Consider the following 18,151-nt stretch of genomic DNA (forward strand, 5'->3'; position numbering starts at 1 on the left):
GATTGTTTGGAAGTAGCTTCAGATAGATAGAAATCGTACATGGATTTGAAACGAAAGGAGATTGAATTTTAAGTTGGTAATAAGGTATTTCTAAAAGTGTCTCTGTCAAAGAAAATCCTTAGATTAGGTCGCAAGGGTAAGCTGAGTCCGCGCTTTATTGGTTCGTATAAGGTCATTGAAAGAATAAGACTGGTGGCATATCGGTTAGCTTTACCATCAGAGTTAGAAAGGATCCACAATGTGTTTCACGTACTGATGTTACACCGTTATTGATCAGATCCTTCACATATAATTTCACCAACAAAGGTCGAGATTCGACCCTATGTGACTTATGGTGAGGAACCGATCAAGATTTTGGCTCAGGAAGTTAAACAGTTAAGAAACAAATGCATAGCCCTAGTGAAAGTGTTATAGAAAAGCCATGGGGTCGAATAAGCTATAAGGGAACCCGAGGAAGCTATGAGAAAACAGTACCCAAACCACTTTTATGGTAAGATTTTCGGGGACGAAAACCCCTAGAGGGGGAGAGTTGTAACAGTTCGTTTTAGGGTCAAACCAAAATAGTGGTTTTGAGACCATAAATCTGAAGTAGAAACGTTAATTTTATTATTTCTTGGTCTACAGTATGATTGAATGATTGTGTGAAAATTTCGTTAAGAAATTTTATCGACAGGGTGTCCAATTTGACTAATAGGACTAAATTACAATAGGTGCAAAATGTGTGTTCTAGATGCTAGAGGTGTCTAATTGAAATGAAATTTTAAATTGGAGGTCTTTAAATGGTAATTAGACCATTATACTTTAAGTTGGACAAAAATGGACATAGATGGGTAAAATTTTGAATTTAGGCATTAAAGGCATTTTGGTCATTTGGTAAATAAAGACAAATAAAACAAATAAAAAGATGGCATCCTCTCAAATTAGTCCCCCCATAGTCGAAATTCACAAGGTTCTCTATAGCTAGGGTTTGGCCACTTTCAAGCTCGATTGTAAGTCTGTTCTTGTCCTATTTTTAATGATTTTTATGTTTTTTGTGATTGTTGTAACTTGATTTAGCTATTTCAAGGACTAATTTGAAAGAAAATCAAAGTATGAAATTTTACCCATGTTGAACATCTGTGTATTTTGATGTCTAATGTAGAAAATGTATGTTTGGTGTTAGATAAACAACATTTACTTAGTGATTTTTGATGAAAATATTAAATAGGGACCTATTTTTAAAAGATGTAAAATGTGTATAAAAATGTGAATAAATGAAAAATGTGGGCTTTTATGAGTAAGAAACAGGTTTGGCAAGGCTTGGGTGTGATGAAATTGAATGAAAATCATTTTACGAGCCTAGGGACTAAAATGTAAAAACTTAAAAAGTTAGGGGCAAAAATATAATTTTTGCCATAAGGTGTTTTTGGGATTAAATTGAATAATGTGATGATTGAATAAGTTAAATGTTGTATTATAGGTCAAGAAAGATGAGGTTCTGACTTAGACCGGGGAAAGAATAAAGTTGTGGACTAAATTGAACAATTATCAATTTTGTACCGAGGTAAGTTCGTTTGTTAAAAATAAGCTTTAGAATAATTGTATTTAAATGCTTTAATATTGCATGAATTGTATGTTTGATTTTGAGAATGAGTATAATCCTAAGAACGAGTTTGACGACGAATCGATAAGTAGAAATCCCATTTGAACCTTAGGAATAGGGTAGGATACAAGTGACATGTCACTAGGGTCATTACGTGTTATGTGATTGTGTAATCCGGGTGCTGGTCTTGAACGTCTGACCGGTGGCTGAGTATACCGGCATATGTTACGGATACTTGACAGCTTGTGTGAGCAGCACCGTGTGGTTCCGTCTTGACTGATAGCTTGTGTTAGCAGCCCGTCTATAGCTTGAGAGTGAACGATTATGTGATATGAGACTTAGGTTGCTTTGGCTACATATGTGGCACTTAGTGTGCAAATTTTCCCGAGTATCAGACATTATTATTCCAAGTGATTCACGGGTATGTCAAAGATGAGAATATGTTTAAATTCAATTCGAGATGGCTCAAGTATGTACATACAGCTCATGCTTGTTAAATATGTGAAATGAGGAATATGAGGTAAGTTTTGTGATGGAATAGATTATGATCATGAAACTATGGTAGGTTTACTTTTAATTATGTTATATTATTTGAATGTTATGTGCATCGTAAGGTTGCTAATTTGTTGTTACGAGCTTACTAAGATATATAGCTTACTCCGTTTATTTTCCATGTTTTTATAGTGTCGCCAAGCTAACTCGGAATCGAAGATCATCGGAGATTTGGATCACACTATCAAACTCTCAATTTGGGTATTAATGGTCTTAGCATTTTGAATGTATGGCATGTATAGTGACTAGGTCATTTTGTTATATGTGTCATTTGATTTGGCCAAATGTATTGGCTTATATTTGTTTAAGTTGATTTGGTATTTATCCATGTAATTGGCTTATTTTTTCTAACATGGTTTTAATTTTATTTATTTTCCTGTATGTGTTAGTGCTTCTTGGTGATGAGATTTGTAATGGTTTGTTACTTATTGATTGTGGTCCAATGCTTTGTTGCAAAATGGATGAATTAGTTTATTAGGATGCTACATCACCTTGATGAGTGAATACAGTTTGATATTAGTCTTGGTAATATTTTGGGATTGTGAAAGTGGTACCTTTGATTTGGTGGTTAAGATATCAGGTGCATGTTAGATAATGGAATTTCATTGATATGTATTAGCCATGATTGTAAATGTTCAGTTGCCTAAGTATGCCATGTTTTGTGCCTTTGAATTGGTGTAAGTGCATGTGTGAATAAGGGTGGCAAATGGCTTGGTAAATAGCCTTTATTTTGGCCATATGGGTAGACACACGGGCGTGTTTCTAGGCCGTATGTGACACACGGTCTGCCCCATGGGCGTGTGATTCGACTGTGTATCCCCTGTACCTTAATTTTGAGAAACAGAATGCTCAGAATTGAGCACACGAGAAGAGACACGGGCGTGTGTCTCAGCCATGTAGATGGCACGGCCTCGAACATGGGTGTGTCCCTTAGCCCTGTGAGATCTGTACCTATTTTATGAAAATTAATTTTCCACACGGCGTAGCACACAGGCATGTGACTTGGCCATGTAATCCAAATTTGTTCATGAGTTACCAGTTAGAGAGTTATACGGCGTCGGGACACGGGCGTGTGTAACCACACGGCTTGCCCACACGGGCATGTTGTAACATCCTGAAATAGGGCCTAGTCGGAACAGTGGTTTCGGGACCACAAATATGACATTGAAATATTTGTTTATGATTATTATAAGGTCTAGAATATGATAATATGCATGTGATAAAGTTTCATGAAGAAATTTTATGAGTAAGGTGTCCAATTGGAAAATAAGGACCAAATCAAATAAATTGTAAAACTTGAATTCTAGAAGCAATTTGTATGAAATTACTTTAGATTATTAATTAGAAGGTCTTAAAGAGTAATTTTCTCAATTTTTAAGTTTTTGGACAAAAATGGGCATGTATGGATGAAATTTTAAAGAAATGGCTTATCGGCATTTTGGTTATTTGGCTAATTAATGAAATAAAATGGGAAAATGAAAGCAAAAGTCAGCCATTCTTCTCCCTCATCCAGCTCAAATTCTCAAGCCCCTATAGCTAGGGTTTTCAACATTTTCAAGCTCAAAAGTAAGTGCTCCCCAATCCTCGTTTTTAATGTTCTCTGTATTTTTGAAATCCCGGTAGCTTACTCTCTCCATTTCTACCTATATTTTAAGTTAGGGTTCATGTTTGCAAGGTGACCCATGTGTGACATGTTTATTCTTTGATGTTTTATGGAGGAATATGAAAGTTGGATGTGTGTTAAACATCTTTTCTTAGGTGATTTTCATGAAAAACCCCTAAAAGGACCTTTTTGCAAAAGGTGTAAAATATGTGGTAGAAATGTGAAATAATGGAAAGATGTGGGCTGCCATGAGAGGGAAAAACATTTGGCTAGGCTTGGGTAAGGTGGAAATTGCATGCATTTCATTATAGAAGCCTAGGGACTAAATCGAAAGGGTATACTGACTTAATTCGAAAGGGTACCCCAGGGGACACACTGTGCATCATGACCGTGTGTCGCACACGGCTAAGACACACGCCCGTGTAGACAAAAATAGGCCATTTGCAAAGCCAATTTGCCACCCTTTCTCATGTTCACTTAAACCACCAAAATGGTACCAATTCAACATACAATAGGCATCCCAAAATCATCAACCAAATGCATAATTCATACCAAATCCATTTCAATCAAATTCCATAACCAATTCAAGCCAAATACCTATTCAAAATCTTATATCATCCAACATTCATTCGCAAGCATATATCATCTCAATTTATCAACTTCAATCATGCCATATAAATCCATTACTAAACTCAAAACATTACTATTTGAACAACTATAAAACCTTAGCCACTTTTATACCAAAACATACCAAATTAAGCCATCACACATGGCTATCTATACAAATAAAAACATATACATTATAAGCCAAATCTCATGACCATATTCACAACCAAAGTACCATAACTAGCCTATACATGCCATATACCATATTTACAAGATTTCAAAAATACCAACAAAGTGATCGATAGTGTGATGACAGTTCCTAATGATCCCCGAGTCCAAGCTAGCTTTGATTATCTATAAAACAAGACAATTAATACACAGTAAGCTTCACAGCTTAGTAAGTTCGTAAGAGATTAACTCAATTCATCAAATAAATGTAATCTAACCATTTTTACATTACCAAATCAAAATCACATTAACCACAAACCTCTGTCATGTCTCAAAACATGATCAAATACCATCTCAATGAACTTTCTCAATGTAATACTTGAATAGGTTTCGTACGTACCTGTACCATATTGTACTAACCTATTTCTCAAATACGTCATTCTTTACCCGTTGAACCATTTGGAATAGAAGTCAGATACTCAAGGATCTTAATCGATTAGTACCTATACCATGGCCTATAGACAAATCAAAGTAACGTATCCCAGAGTACTTATACCATTGCCCGTAGCCAAATCAAGGTAACTCCTCTCTGAATACCTATACCATGGCTCGTAGCCAAATCAAGGTATTATTCACACCCGAAGTGCCAATATCATGGCCCAAAGCCAATACATTAACCTAATGACATGTCATTAGCATCCTAACTATTCCTAAGGTTCAACTGGGAAGTTTCACTTGTCGATTTCATCATCGAACACATCCGTATAGTCGTATTCACCATTCAAACATTATTCATAATCTCATAATCACATTTTATACAATACCAAAGCATATAACAACATTTATAATGAAATTACCACATACGAACTTACCTCGTACTTGGAATTGACGAATTGAATCGATTACTCGATAACCTTCAATTTTCCCCGATCTAAATCTGATTTCTTTCTTTCTTGATCTATATAAATTCAAAATTAACTCATTTAATCACCTATTCATTCAATTTCATCCAAAAATACCTATTTGGGCATTTTTACACTTTAGCCCCTAAAGTTCCATATTTTCACAATTTAGTTCTTATTTCACAAATACACAAAATTCATGAAATGTCTTTAAACCCAAGCATAGTAGAAATTCATACAGGTCCCTCGAAGTCCATATTTTTCATTTATTTCACATTTCAATCCCTCAATTTACAAATTTCTCAATTTAATCCCTAATATACATTTTTACTCAAAATCACTTTACAAAACATAGATATCTATAACTAAGCTTTCATAGTTCATCATCAAACACTCAAAAACACATGAATTCATCAATGGAAACTTTCATAACATTAACTATTTTTGCAAATTAGTCCCTAGGCTAGCTAGTACTCGATACAACGATTACTAAAACATAAAAATTATCAAAAACTGAGCTAGAATCATACCTTACTCAAGCCAAATACTTTTAAAACCCTAAAAGCTCTCCCATGGTTTATTTTTCTTCTAATTTCGGTAAGATGATGATAATTTAAGCTTATTTTAACTTAGTTTTATTTATTATAACCTTATTAACCAAATTACTAAATTAACCTTATTATAAAACATTTAATATCATCCATTTAATGCCCATTCATGTCAAATTACACTATCAATGGTCTAATTTCATTATAAGGACCTTTCATTTAATAAACCATGGTAATTAATCACTTTAAACAAGTAGAATGCAACTTTTTCATTTTACACGATTTAGTCCTTTTTTCTCAAATTGAGCTATTAAACGATAAAATTAGCTCACTAAATTTTCACACATATATATTCACATGCTGTAAACACCAAAAATAATATTAAAATAATTTTACAACCTCAAATTTTTTGTTTCAAAACCACTGTTTTGATTTAACTAAAACCAGGCTATTACATAAATAAAACACCGACAACTAATGCCTACTAAATAAACATCAACACAAAGCTTGCTAAATATACACTGGCACAAAGCCTGCTACACCCTAATGACATGTCATTTGTATACTAACTATTCACTAAGTTCATACAGGCTTATCCTGCTTTTCCAATACATTTCATACTTAACTTTATTCTTACATTTCATTAACCATCTAATAAATCACGGTAGCATACAATTTCATTTTATTGAACACATAATAAGAAAAATCATTATAAACATAATAAATGTAATACGAACTCACCAAAATACGATAGCTAACGACACACAACAATAATTACTCGATGACTTTTCCTTTCCCCCATTTATTAGTAGACTGGTCCATTTCTTGATCTAAATATAAAAGTTTCATTCAATTAACCAAATTAAATGTAACAGGCCGATTTAGACCTTAGTCAGAACAGTAGTTTTGGGACCACAAATTCGAGTCAGAAAAATATTTAAAAATTATTTTCTGTGTTTATTATGTGTGAATTAGCATGTGTGAAATTTTCATGATTTAATTTTATCGTTTGAGTGCCCGATTTAATAAAAGGACTTAATCGCGTAAAATGCAAAATTTGTATGCTAATTTTTGAAGCTCCTAATTGCTTTGTTCTTTTAATGTAGGGTATTTATAATGCAAATATACCATTGGTTTTATAGGTGGACAGTAATGGGCATGTTATATATGTTTTCTAATTAAATTTATTAAGGTTATAATGGTAAAATATATAATAATATGTATATAATAAAACATAAATTAACAAGCTATAGTTTATGTTTTTTTCTTTCGTGATAGAATATCTAAATAAGAAAGAAAATAATAAGGTTTCAAAGGTTTGGCCACCTTCCAAGCTTGATTCAAGGTACGTTTTTACTCGGTTTTTGATAATTTTAACGTTTTTGAGATCGTTGCTTCGAGTACTAGTAAACCCATGCTTGAATTTTTTATTTTGGTGAATATTTTGAGTTATGCCATTGTTGAAAGCTTGTGATTGTTTTTTTTTTATGATGAAATATGAAAGATATGTTTTGGGTTAACATGTTTTATATTGGAATTTTTGATGATTTTGAGTACTTAGGACTAAATTGCAAAAATAATAATTTGAGGGACTAATATATGAAATAAAAAAAATATGTGGACTTGTGTGAATATGGGTAAGATTCGGCCTAACATAAGTGTGTGTAAATTTTGCATAATTTGTGTTTTGTGCAATAGGGACTAAATTGTAACAATTGTAAAATGTCAGGGGTAAAATGGTAATTTTCCCATTTATGTGTTTTTGGACTAAATTGAATGAAAATATGTTTTAATGAGTTTAATTTGTATTGAATTAGATCAAGAAATGTAGAAATCAAATTTGGATCGAGGGAAAACCAAAGTTGTCGACTAGTTGTCTTGTCCCGATTACCGTTGTCCGAGGTAAGTTTATAAGCAAATAGGTGTACTTAATTTTAATTAAATGCAAATTATTTATGCTGGAATGAAATATATTAATTTATATATACAATATTCGAATATTGATAAGCTTGGAAACTATGTTTACGACTTCGTTTCGATCGAGTTACGACATCTGAAAGTCCCGCATGAACCTTAGGAATAGCTAGGATACATATGTCATGACATAGGATTCCGATATGTGATGTGCGAGTAAGACCATGACATCGATATATGTGTGCGAGTAAGACCACATTTTATACGTTGGCATCGATATGTGACTCCGATATATGTGTGCAAGTAAGATCCTGTCTGGGACAGTGGCATCAATATGTGGTTACATGTACGACCAACGTCTGAGACATTGGCATTGTACTATATGTGTGACTATCCGAGTGTCCTATCCAATTTTGAATGGTTCAACGGGCAAAGATAAGTTGGGTAAGAAGGTATAAATCGGGCTAAGTGACCAGGTATGTGATAGTTGATTACCTATTTGAAAATAAGGTAAGGTGATTATTTGATATGTGATACAAACATATGTATGATGTTAGTTTGAATTTGTGAGTAATTGTGTAGTATATTCGACCAAAGTTAAGCATAATTATGTGGTATTAAGGTTTGATACATGAGTATATGAAAACAAGTGTTTAAAGATTCGGTTTTATGCATTGAAACTATAATTTTCATAATGTATAACACTTTTGTATAGACACGTGTATATTCGGCTACACGATAAGTATAAGTATGAGATATTAAAGTTTGATTCAAGAATATATGTTTGTGGGTGTGTATATTCCATTATATAATGATACTATGGTTTTACAAACGAATGTTACCTTGATAATAGATGTAGTACATTCGTCCAAAGGTTATGTATAGTGATATCATATTGTGGCCTATGTGTAAACTTACATAAATGATCATGTACGGCCTGCATGATATAATGAAAGAATAATTATAAAGTTATTCATGAGTATATGTATATTCGGTTAATTATTGATATTGTGGCTTTGAAACTTGAATGATATATTAATATTAGTTGTATGGATATTTGGCAAAAGTGAAAGTATATGTATTATATGAAATTATAAGTTTGAAGTTAAATGTGATTATGATAGTATAATTGGCTTGGTAATTAGATCGATATTGACATTGAATTATTTATTTTCTTATAGCTTACTAACCTCTCAAAGCTTATTCTATGTGTTTTTCCTATGTTTATAGATTTTCGGAGATCTGCTTGGTTTGGAAGTCGATAGAGATGACATCACACTATCCGGTTATCATTTCAGTAAATAATATTTTGAGACTCGGTTATGTGGCATGTATAGGCTAGTCTTAAAGTTAATTATTTCGAATGGGTATGTATTAAAGCCATGCGAAAATAGCTAACTACCTTTCTTGAAGTCGGTTATGTTTAATTGTGGTTTGTGTTCATTTTGGTTATAATATTAGGTGCTATGGTTGAATGATATTTGTGATATGCGTTCTTGTGCGTTGAAGTTGATTAGTGAGCTAAATGTGGCTTGAATGATTCGGCCATGATATACTGGTAAGTATGAATTATATTTGTTATGTTACTCTTGGTTAAAATGTTTCAGTTATGACTTGTTATGATAGCAATAACCTCATTTGGTTGACAAGTTTAGTCGGTTAAATGACAATAAGAGATATTGAATATAATTGATTATTAGTTCAGTATATATATACTTTCATGTGAATTGCTGTAGTTTATAATGATAAGGGTTGTGTTAATATTTGGTCTTGGATTAAACTTATGTTGAGAGTATATCCAAGGTATATGATGTTTATGAAGTTGTTTATGTGTCTCGGCTACATGATATAATGGTTGTTAAATAAGCTAAGTATATCACATACTAGTTAGGTGACAATCAAGATACATGCATGGGGTATATTTGGTGTTCCCTTATGGTTCGGAATAATGATATGTATAATTCATGATTTGTTTATTATGGTAAAACATATGTGCTAATTTAATCACGTATGTTTTGTTAGTTGAACTTATATATGTATATGTATAAATGCACTTATACTATGGTTGATATATGTGTAAAATCGAATAATACTTGTCATTATGTTTTAGTTTGTTTTAGAAATGCATATGCATATATATCATGCTTATATGATTTGTAAAATAGGTACAATTGATGAAGACAAATATTGAGTAAGTGTTTGTATTGATAGTAAAATGGTTAGTTAATAAGTAACAAATATATATATTGTATGCGGATGTGCATTTGCTAAACTTCTAACTTAAGTTGAATGGTGGAATTGATATTACTTAAATATTTAATGAAATGTTATTGATTATTTGTGAAATTGATAATGACATATATGCTAAGAGACTTAATGCCTTGTAATATGACTTAATTGGTTAAACCTGCGCACATATAGAATTAAGAAATAAAATCTTTAATTTTATTTTGGTATTCGCTTATCATTAAAGTGATTAACCTGTTATTTGTATATGTAAAATGTTTATATTTAATTGTTATATGCTCTACATGTATATAAGAATATGACTTGTGATAATATAAGAATGTTAGAAATTGTGCTTATGTTCAGTAATCCCTTGTAACCCTAGTTCGGTGATGGATACGGGTTAGGGGTGTTACATCAAACCTCTTAAAACACTTAAGTTCATGCAATTAACCGTTTAATGACATTTTACACATTTACCCAAAACTTTCACCTTTTATTCAATTTAATCCCTAAAACCGAATTTCTTACAAATATCACAAATCAATCTGAAAACCCTTGTACCGAATTCTACAGAGTCCCTAAAGAGCCCACTTTTACCACTTGATCATAAGAATTACATGTTATTTTACAATTTCAACAATTAGTCCTTAAACTTTAAAATTAACAAAAATTAATTTACAAAAGAGTCCTATTTAACTATCAAACTTAATATTCTATCAACAAACTTCAAGAACATTACAAATTCATCTATGGAAAAATTCTAAACATTTAACAGTTTTACAAATTGGTCCTCGAGTCAGCTAGATTATGATACAATGATATCAAAAATATAAAAATCACTAAAAACGGGCTAAAAATTAACTCACAATAAAAATAACTAAAAATTAACTCACATGCAATGGTTGAATGAATTAAATATGTGGATCTTTTCTCCCTTAAAAATGGTGGACAAAAATTGGTGGAAGAAGAAAACCAAAGATGATAGCATTTTTCATATGTTTTAACATTTCATTAGATTTTTATTTAATTACTTATTTATCCCTTTATAAACATACGTAATAATATCCCCACCATGTACATAATTGTCCATTATATTCTAAATAGGTCTAATTACATTTTAAAGCCCTTAATGCATGGTTCCAGAGACATTTAGTACAATTTAACTAATAGCGATTGACTTTTGCAGCTTTTAAGACTTAGTTCTTTTTATTTAACTAACTATCTAAATGTTAAAATTTTCTAACCAAATTTTAATATAACACTTTAGTAACCTAATAAATAATAAATAAATAATAAAATACTAACTTATTGGTCAGAATCGTGGTCTCAAAACCATAATTTTTTACACCATTAAAAAATTGGTTGTTACAATAACAACCTATGGCGGATGTGAAATATTATCCCATGAAGGATGAATGATTAGTCCACTTGTTCATGCTAAGGACATTCCTCAATTCATCGATGAAGTCAAGGTTAAGCCTCATAGCTTTCTAGTTGGCATCTTTATCAAAATGTGTAGTTCTAAGCGACCGTATGCCAATCTCGGAAGGAGTTACTACCTCTGCACCATAAATAAGTGTAGTTTCTCCTATTGTAGTTTCGGACGAAGTTTACAGCGCCCATACAATACCTGGCAACTCCTCCAACCAAGCACAATTGGCATCACCAACTTTCTTTTTTAAGGTTGTTAAAATCTTTTTATTCATTTTCTCTACTTGACCATTTGTTTGTGGTGTTTTAACAAAAATTTGAGCCAAGACGATCTATAGATACGCACAAAAATTCTTGAACTTTCCCTAAAACTGTGTGCCATTATCTGTGATGATCAAGCGTGGTACGCCAAACCTATACAGAATTGACTTCTAGAGAAAAGATTCCATTTATTTTTTCGTAATGGTAACCAGAGCTTTAACTTCAATCCACATAGTGAAATAGTCTACAACAACTACTATGAACTTTTTCTGGGTTGTAGCTATTAGAAATGGACCGAGGATGTCAATTCCCCAGGTCACAAATGGCCAAGGACTCGACATGACTTGAAGAGACTTTGCTAGTTGTCGCTGCAGTTGAGCATATCTCTAGCAAGAGTCGCAAGTGTGAACTAATGTGTATCCTTATGAACCATAGGCTAATAATACCCTTGTCTAAAAATCTTCTAGGCAAGAAGCCTTCCACCCAAGTGGTCACCACAGATACCTTTATGGATTTCTTGCATTACATATTCAGCCTCAGACAGTGTTAGACATCGTAACAATGGATGCCTTTTCTATATAATACACCCTCTAAAAGGGTATACCTAACAATTGTAGGACAGAATAAATTATTGAATTCATCAACTTAGGATTTTTTTCAAACATGTTTAATATGTAATAATGACATACCTCGAAACTTTTCTTTGTAGCTTTACAAGCTCTTTCTTGTCCAAATGATCATCTGCTCCCTGCAATGTGCGAACTGTGAGAGTCCTCCATGTCTCCTATTGATCTATACTTAAAATTTATGACACATCGTAGCTCGGGGTATCTATGTACTCTAGCAAAATTTTTCCTCTTTGTTCACTGACAATGGAGGATGCCAAGCTAGACAGAGCGTCTACACGTGTATTGTCACTCCTTGAAAACTATTTTATTTGTTCTTTGTCAAATCCTACAAGTAGTTGGGCTGCAATTGAATGATATTTCTTCAACACTGGTTCCTTCACCTTGTATCCACCATTCATCTGTTTCGCCACTAATTAAGAATTTGTATGGATGACTAGGTATTTCACTCCTAGCTGGCGTGCTAGTTGCAACCTTGATATTAAAGCATCATACTTTGATGTGTTGTTGGATGTCTAAAATTTGAAAGATAACCCATACTGCGATTCCTTCTGGCTAGGATCAACCAGAAGTACCGTTGCTCCTAGCTCCATCTTAGCTGCAGAGCCATCAACATAAACCAACCACCTTTTTGAGTTATCAAGCATATATACACCATCCTGAGGTGAACTAACTACTAGGTTGCGTGCAATAGTTGGAAAAAGAGTTCTTATAATAAAGTGTAAGTTCATCGCAAATTATCAAAGAAATAATAAGTTAAATTACTGTTGTTCATTGATGTTCATAGGAGATTGCGAATACCATACATGTTTAAGTTCATAAAACATTTATGGCATAATATTTCAAGTTGTAAGCTATATTACATGTTGGATCAATAGGTTTCTCAAAAGAGCACTCAACTATAATGTCAACTAATATCTACCCATTTAATTGCCGTTCTAGGGGCAAACTACACACTGAATTCGGCCAACTCAATACTCCACTTTGTCACCCTCTTGAGGTATTAGCTTTAGATAATATTTACTTTACAGGTTGATTTGTCATGATGACAACTGGATGAGCCTGGAAATAAGAATGCAGTTTGTGAGCCACAACAATCAGAGAAAAGATGAATTTTTCAGTTTTTGAGTACTTCAGTTCGCCGTTCTAGAGTACCTTACTAACATAGTATATTGGGAATTGATGAATGTCTTCTGCTCTAATTAGGACCATTTGCAACTATTTCTTCTGAGATAGCCAGGTACAAGTAGAGGGTTTTTCCCACTCATTGTGACTTCAGAAGTGGTGGGAAGGTGACATATGAATTAACTTTTTCAAAGGCTACTTGGAATTCTTCAACCCATGAAAAGGCAGTTTTTAAAGCTTTGACAAAATGGTGGCACTTGTCTACCATCCTGGAGATGAACTTGTTAAGTGCCACTATCCTTCCCATGAGGCGTTGAATATCCTAATTGTTCGCAAAGGAAAATTTTCTTAAATATCACGGATCTTTTCTAAGTTCACTTTTATCCCTCTTTCTGAGATAAAAAAACCCAAGAACTTGCCTACTCGTATGCCAAAAACACACTGCTCTAGGTTCAACTTCATGTTATGGGTCCTCAAAATAGCAAACACCTCTTATAAGTTTTGTACATACTCCTCCATAGTGGCACCTTTCACCAACATGTCATCGACATAGACTTCGACACCACGTCATATATGTTCCTTGAAAATTCTATCTACCAGCCTCTGGTAGGTCACTCCCGCATTCTTCAGGCCAGAAGGTATGACCCGATAACAGAACAACCCGTCTTCATTGGTGAAAGTTGTTTTCTATTAGTCACCTTGGTTCATTAAGATCTTATTGTAACCTGAAAAAGTGTCCATGAAACTCATTAACCTGTGACCTAAAGAAGCATCAACCAAATGGTCAATCGAGGGCAAAGGGAAGCTGTCTTTGGGGAACACCTTGTTTAGGTTGCTAAAATCAATACACATCCTTCATTTTTCTTTCGCCTTCTTTATCATGACCACATTTGAAACCTAATCTAGATATTCAACTTCCTTAATAAACCCTACTGACAACAATTTAGCTACTTCCTACCCCACTGCTTCCACTACTTGCGAAGTGAACCTCCTTTTTTTCTGTTTAACTAGCTTCACTTCGAGGAGCAAATTTAACCTACAAAAAATTGCCTGTGGGTCTATCCCTAGCATATTTGCTATTGACCAAGAAAAAACATCAGACTTTTCCTTTAAACACTGAACCAAAATACTTTTTTCTTAAGGTGGCAACGTTGATGAAATCCTTATTGTCATTTCCTCGTCGTCAAAGAATAGCTGTAAAGTCTCGGTGTGCTCTATCATTTCAAGCTTCTTACTTCTTACTTCTTTCTTCATCCCTCGCATTTAGGTTGTCCAAGTTTAAGGCTTGACTACTTAACCCTGACTATTGCAAACTCTGTCCTTTGGACGTGGGCTCCCGCGCTTGTCTTACAAACAACATATGACATTATCATGATGTCCGACCCCTATCGTCATTGGAAACTTGATTTTCATATAAATGTTGCTATCACCATCTTCTCCACCCTAATTATTGGATGTCCAAAAATGGTATTCTATATGTCATAGGATGATCCATAAAAAAATTTGAACATACTTTGTAGTCGTATCCTTACCTTTTCGTAGGGTGACTGGCAAAGTGATAGAACCTTTCACTTAGACTAGGTGGTTCGTAAAACCATACAATGGGTTAGCCTTGGATAAAACATGTTCCTTCAATCCCATATTTTGATAAGCCTCCCAAGTCAAAACCTCCACCACGCTCCCACTGTCACCAAGTATTCTTTTAACTTTAAAACTTGCGATGGTTGTAGAGACAACCATTGGGTCATTTGCTTCCTCGTTGCACACTAGTTCTTCATCATCATTACCAAACTAAACATTACACTTTCCTTGCTGACACTGCCTCTTAGGTGCATTAACTAACATTACACTCCTCATGTGAGCTTTCCTCTTCGTATTAGAACTTACTCAATCTTCATTTGTGTCCACAATCACATGTATAGTACCTCTGACCTTATTCTTACCCTTGGGATCGCCACAAAAAATCTGACTCTATTGAGGAGTACCTTAATCCACACATTCGAAGAGCTCACCATTCCTCACTACCTTTTCAATAGTATCTTTCAGAGTAAAACAGTTCTAAGTTTTGTGACCCACATTATTATGGAAAGCACACTTATCTCTTGAATTTGACCTCCTTATACTATTCCTCATAAAAGATGGATCGGGCAAGATGCCTAAACTCTTCACCTAGTTCAAAATATAAGCACGGGTAGCGTTCAAGGGAGAATAGACTTCAAACTTGCCTTGAGAGATATAGTTCCTTGTATGTTCAGGCTAAAATCTCTAAAGGGCCCTGGGTAGATCATTATATGCATGCATTCTCTGCTGCCTATTACTTCATGCACGCAAAGGCTGCTTGGGCAGTTCCTGTTTGGTGCGAGCTCCATCTTTATTTTTTAATTGTTTGTCATCTTTTTGAAATGAGCTATGCATCGCCCCTTCTATCTCTTCTGCCTCTACGAATTTGTGCACCAAACTTTGAGGCTTATTATTAGTGAATGAATATTGTATGTGCTAATTCTATACTCCCATAATAAATTCATCAATTGCCCACTGGTCTTCAAGGTTCTTCGTGTTCAGTGTTGCCGTATGAAATCATTTTACATAGTCTTAGAGAGACTCTCCTTCTCTTTGTTTTACAGACATTAATCCCATAGGAGTGTTCATGATTTTCCCGTGGGCTTTAAACCTTCCCAAAAACATCTGACCCAACTGAGAAAAACTTCGTATAGAGCCCTGAAGAAGGGACAAGTACCAATCCTTCGCACTTTCCTTTAGTGTTGTGGAGAAAGATTTACACTTCGCAAGGTTTAAAGCTTTTAATACATTCATGTAATCATTATATTGCATCATGTGGGCTTGTAGGTCCTTCCTTCTTTCGAACATGTCCTTCAGGACCTTAAAATCAAGTGGTAAACTCACTATTGCAATCTCTGGGGCCAAAGGATTGTTGGAATAGAAAAGCCAGCCCATGTCCCGAGACTCGGGATGTAATGACCTCACATATCGCCATAATGCATCTGTCTCATTTTGCCATTCTCTTGCCTGTAAGCCTGGACTTTCTTCTTGCATGGTTACATTATTATGGAAATCAAAGTTATCAAATTATACATTTCTATTGAGCTCCTCATTTTACTTCAATAGCTCTTGTTGGAAAGTCTACTGTTGTAACACCACTAACCCGTATCCGTCATCAAAACAGGGTTATGGAGCATTACCAGAGTTTTTAAATCAAACAAACATAAATTTCAAACATTTTGAATTATATCAATAATCATATTAAAACCAATCCAAATCATACATATCATCCCTCATACGAGCCTTCGATGCCCTAAATACATATTAGAAACATTCCGAGACTAAATCGATGAAACTCAGGGAATTATTCAGAAAATAGCGAAAATTTTCAACACTGCAAGGGTCACACAGCCATGTGGCCAGGCCGTGTGACTCATATGGCCAAGAAACATGCCCGTGTCTTAGGCCGTGTGAGGATTTGAAGTAGGGACACACGATCGTGTCCCAGCCTGTGTCCATGCTCGTGTAACTTATTGACTTAGGTTACACGGCTAAGCCACACACCTGTGTGCCAAGCCGTGTACCCCTCGAAGTAACCTCACACGTCTGTGTGCCTAACCGTGTGCTAGGCCTTATAACAACCTGAATTTCAACCCTTTGAAAGCTATAGAGGACACAAGGCCGTGTCACCTGGCCGCGTCTCACACACGACTAAGACATACGCTCGTGTCTCTGCTGTGTCTCAGCCCTTGTGGATGAAAAATAGGCCATTTTCAAGCTATTTTTCTCACCCAAACTTGCATATACCTACAAGCACTTTTTGCACATATTTACAAGCCATAACAAAACACCAAAATCATGCATATTCTAGCTATATACAGATGGTATAATAACATACAACCAATATGCCCAAAGGCACCTCAAATGGCAACATTTAAACATGTATAACCATGTACTCAATTTGACCAAAATAATCAACTAACTTCTAGGTATATTTGCATCAATACATACCATTGAATTTACTTACCAACACATACCAAATGGTACTAAATATGTCATTCAACTACTAGCATCAACTTCATATATATCATTTATAACAAAATAGCAATCGCCACATTTCCAAACAAGACACATGACATATACATAATATGTATATTCATTACTATCATTTCATCTTCCATTATTCAAACATATTAAAACATGATATCAACCAATTTAAGGCCATTTAAATACATACCAAAATATGCCATTACACCAACAAAATGCCAAAAACACAAGCCAAGTCAAATAGCCATATCAACAACCAAAACACATAGGCCAACATTAGCCAATATACCTATACATGCCATTATAACCAAAATTAAACATATGAAAGTACTAATAGAGCCAATGGATAGTGTGATATAGCTCTAACAAGCTTTCAACCCAAATGAGCTTCCAGTGCACTAAAAGACACAAAAAATAACACAGAGTAAGCATATAGGCTTAGTAGGTTCGTATAATGCGAAAAACAACTTACCAATTCAATTCATAATAGGTAAGATAAATATGGCATAATCCAACACAAATTGGCCAAAGCCTAAACATGTACACTAAACATGTTA

Source organism: Gossypium arboreum, chromosome 2 (genome assembly GCF_025698485.1).
Source record: "Gossypium arboreum isolate Shixiya-1 chromosome 2, ASM2569848v2, whole genome shotgun sequence".
Lineage (NCBI taxonomy): Eukaryota > Viridiplantae > Streptophyta > Magnoliopsida > Malvales > Malvaceae > Gossypium > Gossypium arboreum.